The following is a 13,857-nucleotide window of genomic DNA, read 5'->3' as shown; positions in this document are numbered from 1 at the left end:
TAAAGCCAAAAAAAAAAGGTTCAGAAGGTTTTATTTATTTGTTTTATTTCCTTCTGTGAGCAGATGTTGCTGTTTTTAAAAAATCTCATTGTTCCTTTTAAAAACATATGTAGTCTGACCTCCTAATTCAAGGATCTGGACTGTCTACATAATTGAGCCATCCCATTTTCCCAAATGGGCTCAGTTTAGGCAAATCAATTCCCTATTTACAATGTAAATTTACAAGTGTTGGGTAAAGCCAGTAATTCAATGTGACCCTTTGCCAAGAAAACCAGTGACCTGTCCCGTATCACTCCTTCAATTCTCCCCACTCCTATGGACCTGCTAGAGTTTGAACTCTGTGACAGATAAGTGGTGGGAGGAGGTTTGCTTATAATAAAGTGAAGTGTAGCTCATGCCTACATGAGGTCGAGTAGGAAGAGATGAATGTGTTTAATAATTAATTTTTAGGTGATGAATCCTTGGCAGATATTGACATTGACTTTTTTGAAATACAAATGTAAATGCTCTTCTCTGGTTGAATAGATGAAGTGGATCGTGGCAGTTGCAGTGATGAGGGGAGGGGTCTACATGGCTGGAGTGGGGGACTGGAGTCACATCAGGGTCGAATCCTGACACCGCTGCTCACTAACCAGGTACACATGAGCACAAAATCCCTCTGAGCCTGATTGTCTTCATCCATAAATATGGAAATAACAATAATAATAATAATAACACTTCTGAGAGTTGTTGTAAGGCTCAAAGAAGGTAGCTTGTGTAAATGTCCTGGTATATGTAGGTTCCAATAATCATTTTTAAAATAAATAATAAACAGTATTTCTGTTTTCTCAGATTTTAGGATTAACTAGGTTATTCCACATGCAAAAAGTCATCCCAAATAGTTTTCCAGCTGGGTTTCCTAGAGACTACCTAGATAATCACTGTATTTTTTTCTCTGCTACACCTGTTCAGAACCCACTCTGCAGTTGCCTGTATTTCAAGGTCAAGCTGGATACAGGGGAACTGAATCATTTCTCAGAATGATTTCAAACAAAAGATATTGCCAGCTCCCAAAATACTGGGGTGGAGGTAATGGTGGTCCTGAGTAAGGTCCAGTTCTAAAAGGAAGCCATCTAATGCTTTTTCTGCAAGGAAGCCATGTCCAAGGCACTAGCTGGAAAGGGTTCACATGAATGTATAAGTGGCAGCCAGAGGACTTAACATAAGGAAAAGGGACAGGAAAGGCTAGAGACAGACCTTCAGGAGTCACTGGATTGAGATGAAGCTATGAGATGGGCACTACCTTCTCAGAGGATGGAACCACCCCTGGAACTTACACACCTAAGCCACTCAATTCATTGTCATCTATTGTGGGTTGTCTAGCACGTCGTGCATTTCCCAGTCATTCACACTGCATGTTATGGGGCAAAAGGGGTATTACAAAGACGGTGAATAAAAGCCCTCATCCTTCTTTCACAAGAAGTCATTTTTGTACTTAAAAGGAATTTGGTGAGATAACGAACAAAGCTGCAGAAATGAGTTAAGGCCTAGGACCTGTGTTCTATTGACAATATTATGACTCATGGGCTTTCACGCAGAGCTTGACATAGCTGACCCTCAGTTTTCTTACCTTGTAAAGTGGGGTAAAAAGAAAGCCTACAGCATGAGTTGTGAGGACTAACTAAATTAACATATTCCATAGTTTTTAGAGATTTGTAGATGTTAAGTAAACGTAGAATAGCATTGATAAGCCACTTTCCATGTCCTGCTCACTGATGCCAGCAGATAGAAAGTACTAGCAGCAGCAGTGATATCCTGTACTGAACTGTCTCTATTAGCTCTGGTGCTTTGTGTAGGAGAGTAAACCAGACTAACTAACTAACCAACCAACCAACCAACCAACCAACAAGCTAACTCATTGCTTAAAACCTGACTTTCGCTTAAGAAGAAAGGAAAAAGTCCCTGCTCTTCCCGTCTTCTTCCAGAGCCCACATATATGCGCTCCCCGCCCCACCGCCAGTGGCTCCTCTCTTAACATGGTTCTACATCTGAATCTCTTCCGTGTGGCTGGGATGCTTCTTTCACTATGTTCTTCCCCTGAAGTTCAGCTTCAGTCGGAATATGTATTCTTGAGCTCTTCTGACTTATCAATCAATAAATGCATATTGAAGTTCAATTCTCCTCTAGATGAAGACCAAGAGGTAGAAGACACAGGGCCACAGTCAGCGAGCCTATGGATGCCGAGTGGCATTTAATCAAATCTACAAAGTGAATTAAGTGCTAAGAAAGCAGTACAGGTGATTCCAGATGGGAGGAGGGAGCTCTCTGTGTGGCAGAGTGGTCAGGGGGCTTCCACTGATCTGCCTTATGGACAGCCTCTCCCTTGGGACCAGTTTGGAAAGAAAGCAAAATCTCGGTGCATGGGATTGCTTTAAAAACAAGCTCACCCTGCACCCCAAGTCTCTAGGTTTTGGGTGGACCCAAGGAGATGGGACCAAGCAGGGAGAACAGCCTTTTGTGGTCCACAAATCAGAGACAATAGATTTGTTCCTCGTTTTCATAGCTTGTGCCCTCCCAGGCGTTTTCCATATAGCAGGATTCACACACTCACTGTGTTTCCAACTCTCATCCCCACATTGGATTTTACTGCTGTCACTTTGTTGTTAAATCACTGTGGAGTTCCCTGCATTACAGCTAAGGAGGAAATGGATTACAATGTAGAGGACAGCCTTGCAATTTCCAACAGGAGCTGTCTGAATGAACACATTGTCTCTTACTATTTCTCTGGAAAGAGCACACATTATAATCGCTATTTGCAATATACTGTGTAAAATGATCTTCGTTTGTTTTCTACAATAGATATTGTGTCATTTAATTAATTTAGACTAAAGAAGAACAATCAACATTCAGTAACAACATTCCCTTCGGGGATATAAATGAAAAATTTCCCATACCCTACACAGTAGTTAGAGCAAAGGAAGTGCTGATATTTATTTATGAACATCAGTGTTCATAGTTGCAAGCAACAGAATTCTGGCTGGTTTCAGCAGTGATACATGTAAGAAAAGAATACTGAATACTTTTCAGATCACCCTGAGGGCTAGAGGGACACACTTAAAGCTACGCATCCGGAGACGACAGCCACAATATGCCGGAGAGCAGGCCTGAGGAGAGAAATCACACTGCTCCCACCAAGCACTTGATGATGCTAATTAAGGCACAGTCATTTCAGCACCTAAAACGTGGTGGCCTTGCAACCACCTAGCACCACTGCCAACAGAGAAAGGATCCGTGCAGTGCCCACTTCTATCTTTGGCTTCTCATTCTGTCTGGTATGGTTGAGTTGACTCTCAGAGGCCAGTTCACCAGCAAATGTCCTGTCTTGCAAGGGAGGCCAGGAAAGCAAGGATGTGAAGGTTTTCATTTTTAGAGCTGGGGTGGACCCTACCTGTCTCTGAATCTCGAAAGGTAAGAAGTCTCCAAGTGTATGAAGTACTTGGCGGGACAAAAAAATGAGACAAATGATCACCCCAAATTGCCATTGCCAGGAATAAGACCTCTGATGCCCTCAATCAAAGCTACAGAAATGTGTCAGGCCTTCCCCTTGAACTACACAAATAACCCAGCAGTCTGGCCCTCCTTGGAGAAAAAGGCATGAATCACTGGTAGGGAAAGATGCAGGAAGAAATTTTTTTTTTCACCAAATACTTGATCAAACTTAGCTGAATGAAGTCTGATGCCCTTGTGTTAGTATCCTTCATTTTGAGCTCATCTTGATCAGATTTTAAATTGGGTGGAATTTCCTATTTTATGCCTTGTTTTTATTTACTAAGAACAGCATGTTCTTTGATGGGCCCAGGAGACTAAAGACTTGGATGTGCAGTTGTGGTTTGAAAGAAAACGAAAAATGTGATTTTTTTAAAAGAATATTTATTTGACCATTAGAGCTCTAACAACAATTGGTTTGGAACACCGGTGGAAATAAAAAATAAATGTAGGTCAAAGAGAAATCCTGGCAGTGGGTAAAAGGACCCAATAGCCTACCAGGTATTTATACAGTACAAGTTCAAGATTCCAAGATAGGGGATAATCAAATGAACAGCTGCCTTTTCTGTAATTGCATTTTAAAATCTCATTCTATCCACACAATTTTCCCCCTACTGTCTGATGCATGCTTGGGTTGATACAATTTTTTTTATTAAGATAGATTGATTGACCAAAGTTTTAATTTTAATCCCTGGGTTTATTTAAAAGAAAGCGATTTAGCCATCTGTGTTGTTAGGGATGCTTATGGAAGATGAGGCAAAGGAGCAGAGATAGCCAGGAGAAAAAAAACTCTGCAGTTTAGCATTCTTGTCCCTGTAGGATCCTTCCTTATATTATGGAAATTTCTGCAGACCTTAGGCCATGAGTATTGAACAGATCTCACCTTCCACAGCTTCTCATTGACCTACAGCACAATATAGGGTTTTTTGAACATGAAAGAATCATTGACAACCTCTATATTACTCTAAGAAATTGTTTACCCATGTGATAAAGAAGCTTCTCAAACTTCCTTAATTAAAAGTATGTTACATCGATGACCCACCTTCCTGGTGGAGAAACTGAAATCCACCAAGCCCCCCCCCCCCCCCCCCCCCCGTTAGATCACTCCCTCGGTTTGTTTGCCTCTCCTTTCCAACTAGGTCTGTGCTATCACGAGGGTGATTGCTTGTGCTGTCTGCACTGCATGTTGACTGACTGAAGAACAGAATGCCCAGGGTCTTGAAGGTCTCTGGGCAGTTGAACCTTTTGCCATTGGGGTTATTAATTTATAATCACATTATCCGAGGAGTTTGGGGGAGGAAAGGGCTGAAGATAGGTCTTGCCTGATTTGTCTGTCCTGTTCTTTTCAGCTTACCACGCTGGGTGGAGACTATAATTTGAAAAACGGGGGCAGATTTAAATTTCCCTTCCTTTTATGATGCTGTGTTGGTATATGGGCTCCCACAATTTCCACATTCTTTCATAGGATAACATAAAAATTTTTACAGGGGAGAGAAGCAAGGAAACAGGTCATAGGCACAAGAAAGGGAGAAGAAACCCTGCTGGACCCATCTTTGCAGGAGTAATGATCATTTTGCACAGATGTGTGGATTTCCTGGCACAGCCAGCCAGGCCAACCTTTCAGACTGCTAGGTATTTGCAAGGTTGCTTTAATTTAAAAACAATTAAAAAAACAAAAGACAGCATAGGAAGGCAAACAAGAAAGTAGCAGTTCTGTGTGTTAGCATTACTTTACTCTCTACTAGTGTCACTCATGATGTTTCTTTTTCTAAAAAGGCATTCAAAATTCAGTAAAGGGCAATTTTATGTATCACTTCTTTTAAAGGAAGATATTTCTTTTAAATAGGGATGACATATAAGGAACTCAAAGATAATTAGATTATTAAATAATTTAACTACTGTAAAGCTTAGTTACTAAGGATTTATTCTAATTATTTAAATAATGAATCTTTTTTTTTACTTAAAAAAGTTTTTAAGTAAAAATGGCTTTTTTTTTTTTTGGTACAAGACCTAATTGGCAAGATAAAAAGCAAACTGTTTAATTAGCCATCCAATCATCACCAATATCAGTGTTTTCTCCAGTCATGCAGAATTCATCCATTCATTCAACATTCAGTGAAATGACATCTGTGTTCCAGACATCATGTTGGATGGGGGTGTGGGGTGCAAAATGAGGAAAGTATAATCCCTGCACATAGGAGCTCAGTCAAAAGAGAATTTGAATGTATTCCTTTCCTAGGGCTGCCCTAACAAAACACTGCAAACTGGGTGCTTAAAACAACAAACATTTACTCTCTTACAGTTCTGGAGTCTTGAAGCCCAAGATCACAGTGTCAGCAGGGCTGGTTTCCTTTGGGGACCCAGAGGGAATACACGTTCCAGTGACTGCCCATAGTCCTTGGTGTTCCTTGGCTTGTGGCAGCAAATTCCAATCTCTGCCTCTGTCGTCACATGCAGTTCTCCATGTGTGTGTCAGTGTCCAGATTTCCTTTTGCTTATAAAGAAAGGCACTGGTCATTGGGTTTAGGGCCCACCCTGGCCCCATATGATCTCATCTTAACCTCATCATATCTGCAAAAGACCCTTTTTCCAAATAAAGGCACATTCTGAGATACTGGAGGTTAGGACTTCAACATATCTTTTTGGGGGTGGGGGCAGGAAGGAACGGGACATAATGAAACCCATGATACCATCCAGAAGACCCCACATAGTGCAGAGACCTCAGGCCAACAAGCCTGGAGGTGTACCACCAGTGTGTGGGGGCTGCAGGAGGCCTTGTAAGTGACCTGCCATAGATGACGCAGGGAAATGGAAGATGGGGATGTGGGTCACCCGAGAGAAAGAGTTAGCTTTAACTATCTGTACTAGCAGGATAAACCAACACCATATTTAAGCCAGTCAAGCAACACCTCTCCTATAAGGAGTCAGAAACGGAGACCACCAGACTGGATACGGTGGGGAAATAGAGAGGAAGACCACTGTCCCCTCTCTTACCACAGGATTCTACTCGCAGCAAGATCTACCTGCTTGAGGAGAGAAGACATTACCCGAAATGAAGTTCAGAGTTTTTATTATCAGCTAGGGTGAAACACATTGATTATTGGTCTGAGACTTTTTCAGGGCTAAAGTGGCGAGGGAATTTATTAGCCAAGGGTGACCAGTGGCCTGTCTGTTTCTTATCCTGAGGAGGTGGCAGGAAGAGTTGCCCTACAGGGGTGGGTGGGGCAGTCATGAGGAAAGAACGAAGATGCTTTCAGTCACACCCTACGGAGCCCAACTCATTCTACACAAGCCTTACAATGGAAATGAATGTGCCTGGTGTCTATAGGCAAAGAGGATGTGTTATGTCCTGAGATAGAGGTACACTTACACCCTCCTATCTCCCACAAGGCTCTCTCAATTCTGGCCCTGGAGTATGCACAGGAAGTTTCCCAGGACCACTGGGCATGGGCTTGAAAGATAGTTGAAGTTTGGGAGAGACACTCTCAGTCTTGATGGTTGTGAGCTTAGTCTTGATGATGGTGAGGATTCCTGTGTCCTAGGCTGTAGGGTGGTTACCCCAAGCTGCAAACCTGATGCTGACTTGGCTGAGCCTCAGAAGACCAGCAGCTCCCAACGGCCAAGTCAGAGTGAAGCAATGCCATGGAACGGATATGCACATGGGCCCCCCTCTCTGCCTGTGATAGGAATTAGAAGTCTTCTGTGTTGACAGTTCAGTTACAGCACACTGTCACAGCTGAGACACCAAGGGCCGGAAGGCCACAAGCTGCACCAGTTGGGAATGTCCGGACCAGAAGTAAAGACTGACACTGGAATGGGGGTGGATCAGGAGAGATAATCCACACCACAGTGCAGGGCGGAGGTGACCGAGGATGGTTAAGGATAAGAAGCCTCACTCCAAAGTCAAGGCAGCAATCCATAGTCAAACACTCACCCCCTTTTCCCTCAGGAAAGAGGGGAGAATTTTGAGTTAAATCTGTTATCTAGTCCATTGACACAATCAGAAGTAACTGAGTTGCTTGATGATTAAGTTTTTAGCTGCACAGGGAAATATGGCTTCAAGAGATACACTGAGTTAATTCGTAGAGAAACGAAGATTGTTCTGTTTAGGCACGCCTATGTTATGGCTGTGTGTTTTCATCCTATTACTGAAAAAGTTGTGTTGGTTGAAGAGCAAAGAGTGTTGGTTGGTGGAGCAGCCAGTGGATTGTAGGTATAGCCAGTGAGTGTGGGAGGGATGCCATGCATTCAGGGCAACCTGGATCAACATAGAACAGATTCATCCAATACAAAAATGCTTTCTTTCACTGGCTAACAAAAATCAAGATGTGGCAGTAAAAAGAGACTTGCATTTCTACACTAGCAAAATTAAGTGCATTGTTTGCTCAAAAGCTGCAGGGAAGTGTCATTTCTGAATTATATCATATCTGTGGAGTTGGGCAGGCAATATGGCTCATAGGTTACTCTAAGCTTCCGTGGGATGGGTGGGCCTTGTGGCCATGGAAATTTATTGTAAACACCCCAGGAAACACCATACAGATGCCAGATTTGCTGGAACTTGGCCCCCAGTGGTGTTAAGTATGTAGAAATGCAAATATAGTATTACAATTTATTGATATAAAAGCAGAGAAAAGGAATCCCTGGAATTCTCTGGCTCTTGGTCCCAAGCTTTACCCTTTTCAATGGTGCATTTTCACCAGTGTGAAAATAGTTCTATTTTGAATGTCAAAATGAGACACTGTAATTAATACGTATGTAATGTTTAGTAGGTAGCAGGCACTAATCTAAGGGCTTTATGTAAAATAATTCATCTAAACCATACACTGACCCTATAAAATGGGTACAATTATTATCCCCATTTCATGTATAAAGAAACTTAGGTACAGAAAAGCTAAGAAACTTGCCCAACATCATAAATAGCAGCCCTGGGAATCATATAGGTGGTATGATAAATAAAATGGAAACAGACCAGTCTTGGGTAAGTGCAATTTGCTAATATTCTGTTCTTCGTAAATTGCAGGGAAGGGGCTGTTACAGTTTCCCCTCACTCCTCCTTCTCTTTGCCTCAGAGAAGGGCTCACCTTGCATAAGCTGGGCTCTGTGTTTGTTCAGCAGCCTTTGCCTACAGAGGTCCATTTGGAGCCCTGACACATCATTTATTTCCTGAAAGGATGCCACAGAATAGGGAGGAAGAGTTTAGCGTCCAGTCTCAGAAAAGCATGCATCAGTTCTTCCAGAAAGTACAGACGAGAAATTAAAAATGATAGCAGTATGTCGCTCATTTGCTATCTGTCTTTAAAGAAGTCAGCATCTCCATGGATTTTTCTTCCACAATTATTGGATGATCTGTGCATATTATTGGTGAGATGAGAGATGGAAGTAACGATCTAGTTTCTAATCAGACCATAAAGTTTGCTACACATGCCAAGAAAGGCTGACTCTGGGTTGAAATGAGAGCATTTTGAAAATAATTGTGAGATGCAAAAGAATAATGTGTGTAGGTTATGTGCATGTAGTTCTTCATTTTTCCCTACTTTTTTCCTCTTCAGGAAGACAAATGGCCTCCAAATCATGGCTATGGTTCCATCTGGAAGTTCATCTTGTGGCTTCAAGGAACCCGAGGTTTTGCCAGGCTCCTCCTGCTCCCTTTTGGCTCAGAGCTTAGCTGGGGGTGGAGCCTGAGGGTGGCCTTCCCATTTTTAACATAGCAATACGATATTCATTAGAACAAAAGCTTCTGGTCTGCGTTGCTGGGTTCAATATAAGTGGTTTGCCTGGCCCACATATTGCAGCTCTGTTCATATTGCAATGATATCGTAATAGCTCATGTTGTACGTTGAGGTCAAACTTGGCTATTGATCTATTTAAACATAAATACTACGATTAATTAGAGACGGGCTTGAACTAAAATAGCTGACCTTTCTGGGTTCTTGAGAGTAACACTGGGATAACCTCAGATAAGAGATAAAGAGCCTGTGAAGGGCATTTTTTACCCAAAGATACTCTCGACAAATGACTCCACTGGGCTGGACCAAGGATTTGCTTCATCAGTATTCAGTGAATTCTATCAGCTTAGCATGAAAAAACCACGCCCTTACACCCCAGAAAAGCTTAGGATGGCTGTGGGACAGGCTGGTGAGGAAAAGGCTCTTTTCCTGAAATATATATGCTGAAGCACAGAAAGAATACAAGAAGATTTTTCACTTGGCTTCAAGCCTCCGGGAGTCTCTGTCACCTCCCAGTGACAGATGGCCACACGGGGTGGGAAGATAGAGCTCTGTGCCATCCAGAGAGCTTCATTCATATTCCAGTTATCTTAGCAGAGATCAAGAATAGACGGCAACACAAATGGACACCAAGGCTTCCGGACAGAGCCCTCAGTGGGAGAGTGGGGGTGGGGGTGGGGCACCCAAACTCTCCAAGCACAAAGGAATACACGTATGTGTTCCCCACAGTGGTGCCTCCAGGCTTTTCACTGGATCAAGAGTCAGTTCTACTTTTTCACTGTGGCCAATGAGGCACCACACAACCTGGCCCCAGTCTCTTTCTTCAACTTCATTCTGTGCCCCCGAGCCTCGCTCACACTGTCCAGGTCCACTGCCTGCTGTTCCTGTTACTCAAACGTGACAGGTCGCTCCTTGTGCAGGCTGCGCTGCTGAGATTGGGTGGGACCACAGGACACTCTGTCTGAAAGTTTCCAGGGCCGGTTGCTCCTTGTCATCCCCGTCCCTGGACTTCAGTTCACATGTCCTCTCTGGCCACCCTCTCTGATGTGTCCTTCCCACCCCATCCCTCTCATTTCCTGATTTTATTTTCCTCCCAACACTTTATTACCGAGCTTCTCTTGCTTGTTTGTCTCTTCTTTCTTGTCTCTCTCCCCTATTCTAGAGGAAATCTTGGTGAAAAGAGAGAGTTCTACTGTCTTTTTTATCACTGTGTTTGGCACACAGACGGTTCTCAGTAAAGACTTTTGAATAAAGAAAGGAATATTGGAGTAGGGGTGCAGCAATACCAGGGTTTCCTTGTCAAGATTTCTTCTTCCTCCTTAACTTATCAGGCAGGACTGAGCTGTAAGTCACAAGAGTGAGACTTGCTGTATCGGTTGATGTGGCAAAAGTGATTCTAGCATGATATTGACAATTGGGATAAAACTTATTTTTCCAGAGCCTCTGGAGACGCAGGCCATCTCAGTGATATTTTGGAATCTCATCAAGCAGTGCATCAGGCAGTCAGGGACTAGAGGCACCCAAATGGCCAGGCAAGGCCTCTGGGCTCTTGCTGCTCTGGCTCAGTCTTTCCTAAGTCTTAATCTTCGCCCTCTCTGAGGCCACCAGCCCGAGAGGCTCCATCTCTTAGGCTTGCACTTGCTGCAACACAAAAATGTCTTGGCTGAGTGGCTCTCCCTTCAGGAGTATTGGTGTCCAGGTCGCATTTGGGGCTAAATTGTGGTTCAAATGCTGGCTGTGCCACTTATGTGCTTTGTAATCTCAAGCAAGATATATAACCTCACTAGACCTCAATTTTCCCCAATTGTAAAATGGGAATGATATAATAAAGTTGTTACGAGGCTTAAGTGAGAAAATGCCATAAATAAATACTAGGATGACTATTTGCCAGGTGCTATACCTTCCCTTTACGTCCTCTCATCACTCAGTTTCAGCTGTGATGAAACCTCTCTCCCGAGGCCCCCCTGACCCTGACTATAATAAACATACAGCCCCTGTTTTGGTTTCTTGCTGGCAGTAATCCCCAGCAGACATGATCTGGGTGGCTCACGTGTTTCTAGTTTATGGTCTGTCTGCCCCCACCAGGATAGAACAGGGTCCCTGTCTTTCTTGCTTGCTGCCGTATCGTCAGTGCCAAGAACAGTGCCTCGATCATAGTGAATGCTCAACTAATGCTTGTTGGACAAATGACTGAATGTTCCAGCTGCTTCCCACATGTCACTTCAGTTAATCATGACAATTCAGCACAATATTATTGCCATCAGTTTAAAGATAGTAAAAACAAAACTGACATAACCTAAATAAGGTAATCAATACTATTTTCTGAATGCTCACTACAGGTCAGACACCAAGCTCAGAGATATTCGGTGATTATCTCTTCATTAAGGAAGAGAGGCAAATAAAGGAGGGAAGGGCCCAAAAGGACATTTAGGGCTGACCACTTCTACCCTGGGCTCAGTACTAATTTTAAATGAAATTCACTTCATAGGATGAAGTCCAAGTTTTCTTTCACCTCATAATGTTATGAAATCCCACTCCCACCCACATGGCATTACTTTAACTGCAACACAATTGGAATGGACATCAGTTGCAATTGTATCAGGCCATTGGTAACAGAAACCCACCTATAGGGCTTTAGTATATTTTCCTTTTTCAGCTATTAGGAAGTCTGGGGGGTAGATAGTACAGACCTGTTTAGCAGCTATGTGTTGTCCACCAATGTCTCAGTGCCCTTTTGATTTTTTGTTCTGTCCCTCTCAGCATTGGCTTCTTCTTCATACCTGCTGCCTCATGGTTGCAAGATGGCTGCTGCATCTCCAGGATTCACATCCACATTCTGGTAGCCTTGAACAGAGGCTGGAATACTGAGTTATTTTGGTGGGTATTTTAGCTTTCAAGGAAGAAGAAAGTAGCTATTCAGTAAGAAACTACAAAAAATGATGAGTAGTTCAGCTGACAAGATGACCAATTGCTCTTTAATAAATATATCAGATAATCAGAGATCAAAATGAGTTAAGGGAATATAGTTAGCTCTTGGTGTTTCAAATTACCAGAGAATCAATTTGCATTGACTCCCACAAATATTTAGAGCTTTAAAAATATGTTGACGCATGCCCTTTGAACCAGACACTCTCAGATATTTGGAGGAAGGGAGGCAAGTTGTTAGCTGTCTTCCAAACATTTGACTGACCCTACCCTTACCTTGTGGCATCTACAAGGGCCATCCACCTGAACCTGGCTACCATAGTGAAAACCCAAGGTGGAGAGTGCCCCATGCACAGTTTAGTCCTAGTCAAAGAAGGCCTGGGGTGGGCTGGGGTGGTGGAGGTGACATCAGAGCTGAAAGTGAATGATGAGAGAACTTGGTAGGCATAGCACTTGGTAAATAGTCATCCTAGTATTTATTTGCATTGTTTTTTTTTTTTACTTAAGCCTCATAACAGCTTCATTATATTATTCCCATTTTACAAATGGGGAAAACTGAGGTCTAGGGAGGCTAAGTATCTTGCTTGAGATTACAAAGCACATAAGTGGCAGACCCAGCACTTGAACCATGATCCCTCTCTACAGTGGGTGGAGATGGGAGCTAACATCTGTTGAATGTTGGCAGGTACTGTAAATTGCCTCCCTAATAGCCATCTCTATCCCTTCTTCCCTGTAACATAATCCCAGTTTATTCAGTTACTGAGTAGAGATACTTTCCACCCTAGCTCCAAGGAACAAATTATGATTAATCTAAATTAGTCATGGCCAACTCCTTATCCCTGGACAGTAAATGATCTATGACAGTGAGAGGGAGGAATGCACCCAGTTCTGGTCAATGAGAAGTAAGGAAAATTTGCTAGTGGTGGTAGTTCCTATGGAGAGTGGGGACTAGGAGTGGGGTAGGATAGTTTCCTTCCCCCAAAGACAAAGACTCTTAAGGAGAAAGTACTTTCTCTTCCAGCTCTGAAGGTAGGTCTGTCACTGGAACTGTGACACCATCTTGGGAGACATCAATCCTGGCATTGTTTTATTGCTGAACAAATCTGAACAAATATTTCCTCTGTATTGCTTGCAATTTGAAAAAAGAACATCACTGTTTAAAACATTGACTTTTAAAGTCTTTATTTTTTATTTTTGAGAGAGAGAGAGAGAGGGTGTGAGTGAATGAGGGGCAGAGAGAGGGAGAGAGACTCTCAGGAGGGGGAGAGAGAGAGAGAGACAGAGACAGAGAGAGAGAGAGAGAGAAAATCCCATGCAGGCTTCACACTGTCAACTCAGAGCCTGAGTTCACCTGACGCGGTGCTCGAGCTCAGGAACCGTGAGATGACCTGAGCTGAAGTCAGATGCTTAACTGACTGAGCTACCCAGGCACCCCAAACATTGAAGTTTTTTTTTCTTCCTATTACTTGCAGTCATACACAATTTTAACTCATACACATACTCTATGTCAGGCACGGAAATAGCACTTTATCTCCCAGTTCTGGCTATGGACTTGACTTCAGTTTCCAGTTCTGTAAAATAAGACTAATAACAGCACCTGTACCATTGAGTATAGTGAGGATGAAATGAGCAGTTCATACTCATCCTGTCACATTGTAAGCTGTCAAAAAGTGGTAGCCAT

General features: G+C 42.9%; 1 protein-coding gene across 12 annotated transcripts in view; it reads left to right on the top strand.

The window, feature by feature from the left end:
* Positions 1–13,857, top strand: part of VEPH1 (ventricular zone expressed PH domain containing 1) — a 759,919-nt gene that overhangs the window by 336,195 nt on the left and 409,867 nt on the right. Inside the window, exon 4 of one of the 12 annotated variants that reach the window (XM_047876081.1) lies at positions 12,012–12,128. The exons of the other annotated variants lie outside the window; for them this stretch is intronic. The gene's annotated coding sequence lies outside the window, so the exon portion shown is untranslated. The remainder of the gene's footprint in view (positions 1–12,011; positions 12,129–13,857) is intronic. 12 annotated transcript variants of the gene reach the window in all.

Source organism: Prionailurus viverrinus, chromosome C2 (genome assembly GCF_022837055.1).
Source record: "Prionailurus viverrinus isolate Anna chromosome C2, UM_Priviv_1.0, whole genome shotgun sequence".
In the NCBI taxonomy this organism is placed as follows: Eukaryota; Metazoa; Chordata; class Mammalia; order Carnivora; family Felidae; genus Prionailurus; species Prionailurus viverrinus.
Note: the sequence above shows the minus strand (reverse complement) of the source record. Positions and strands in the feature narration are given on the sequence as shown.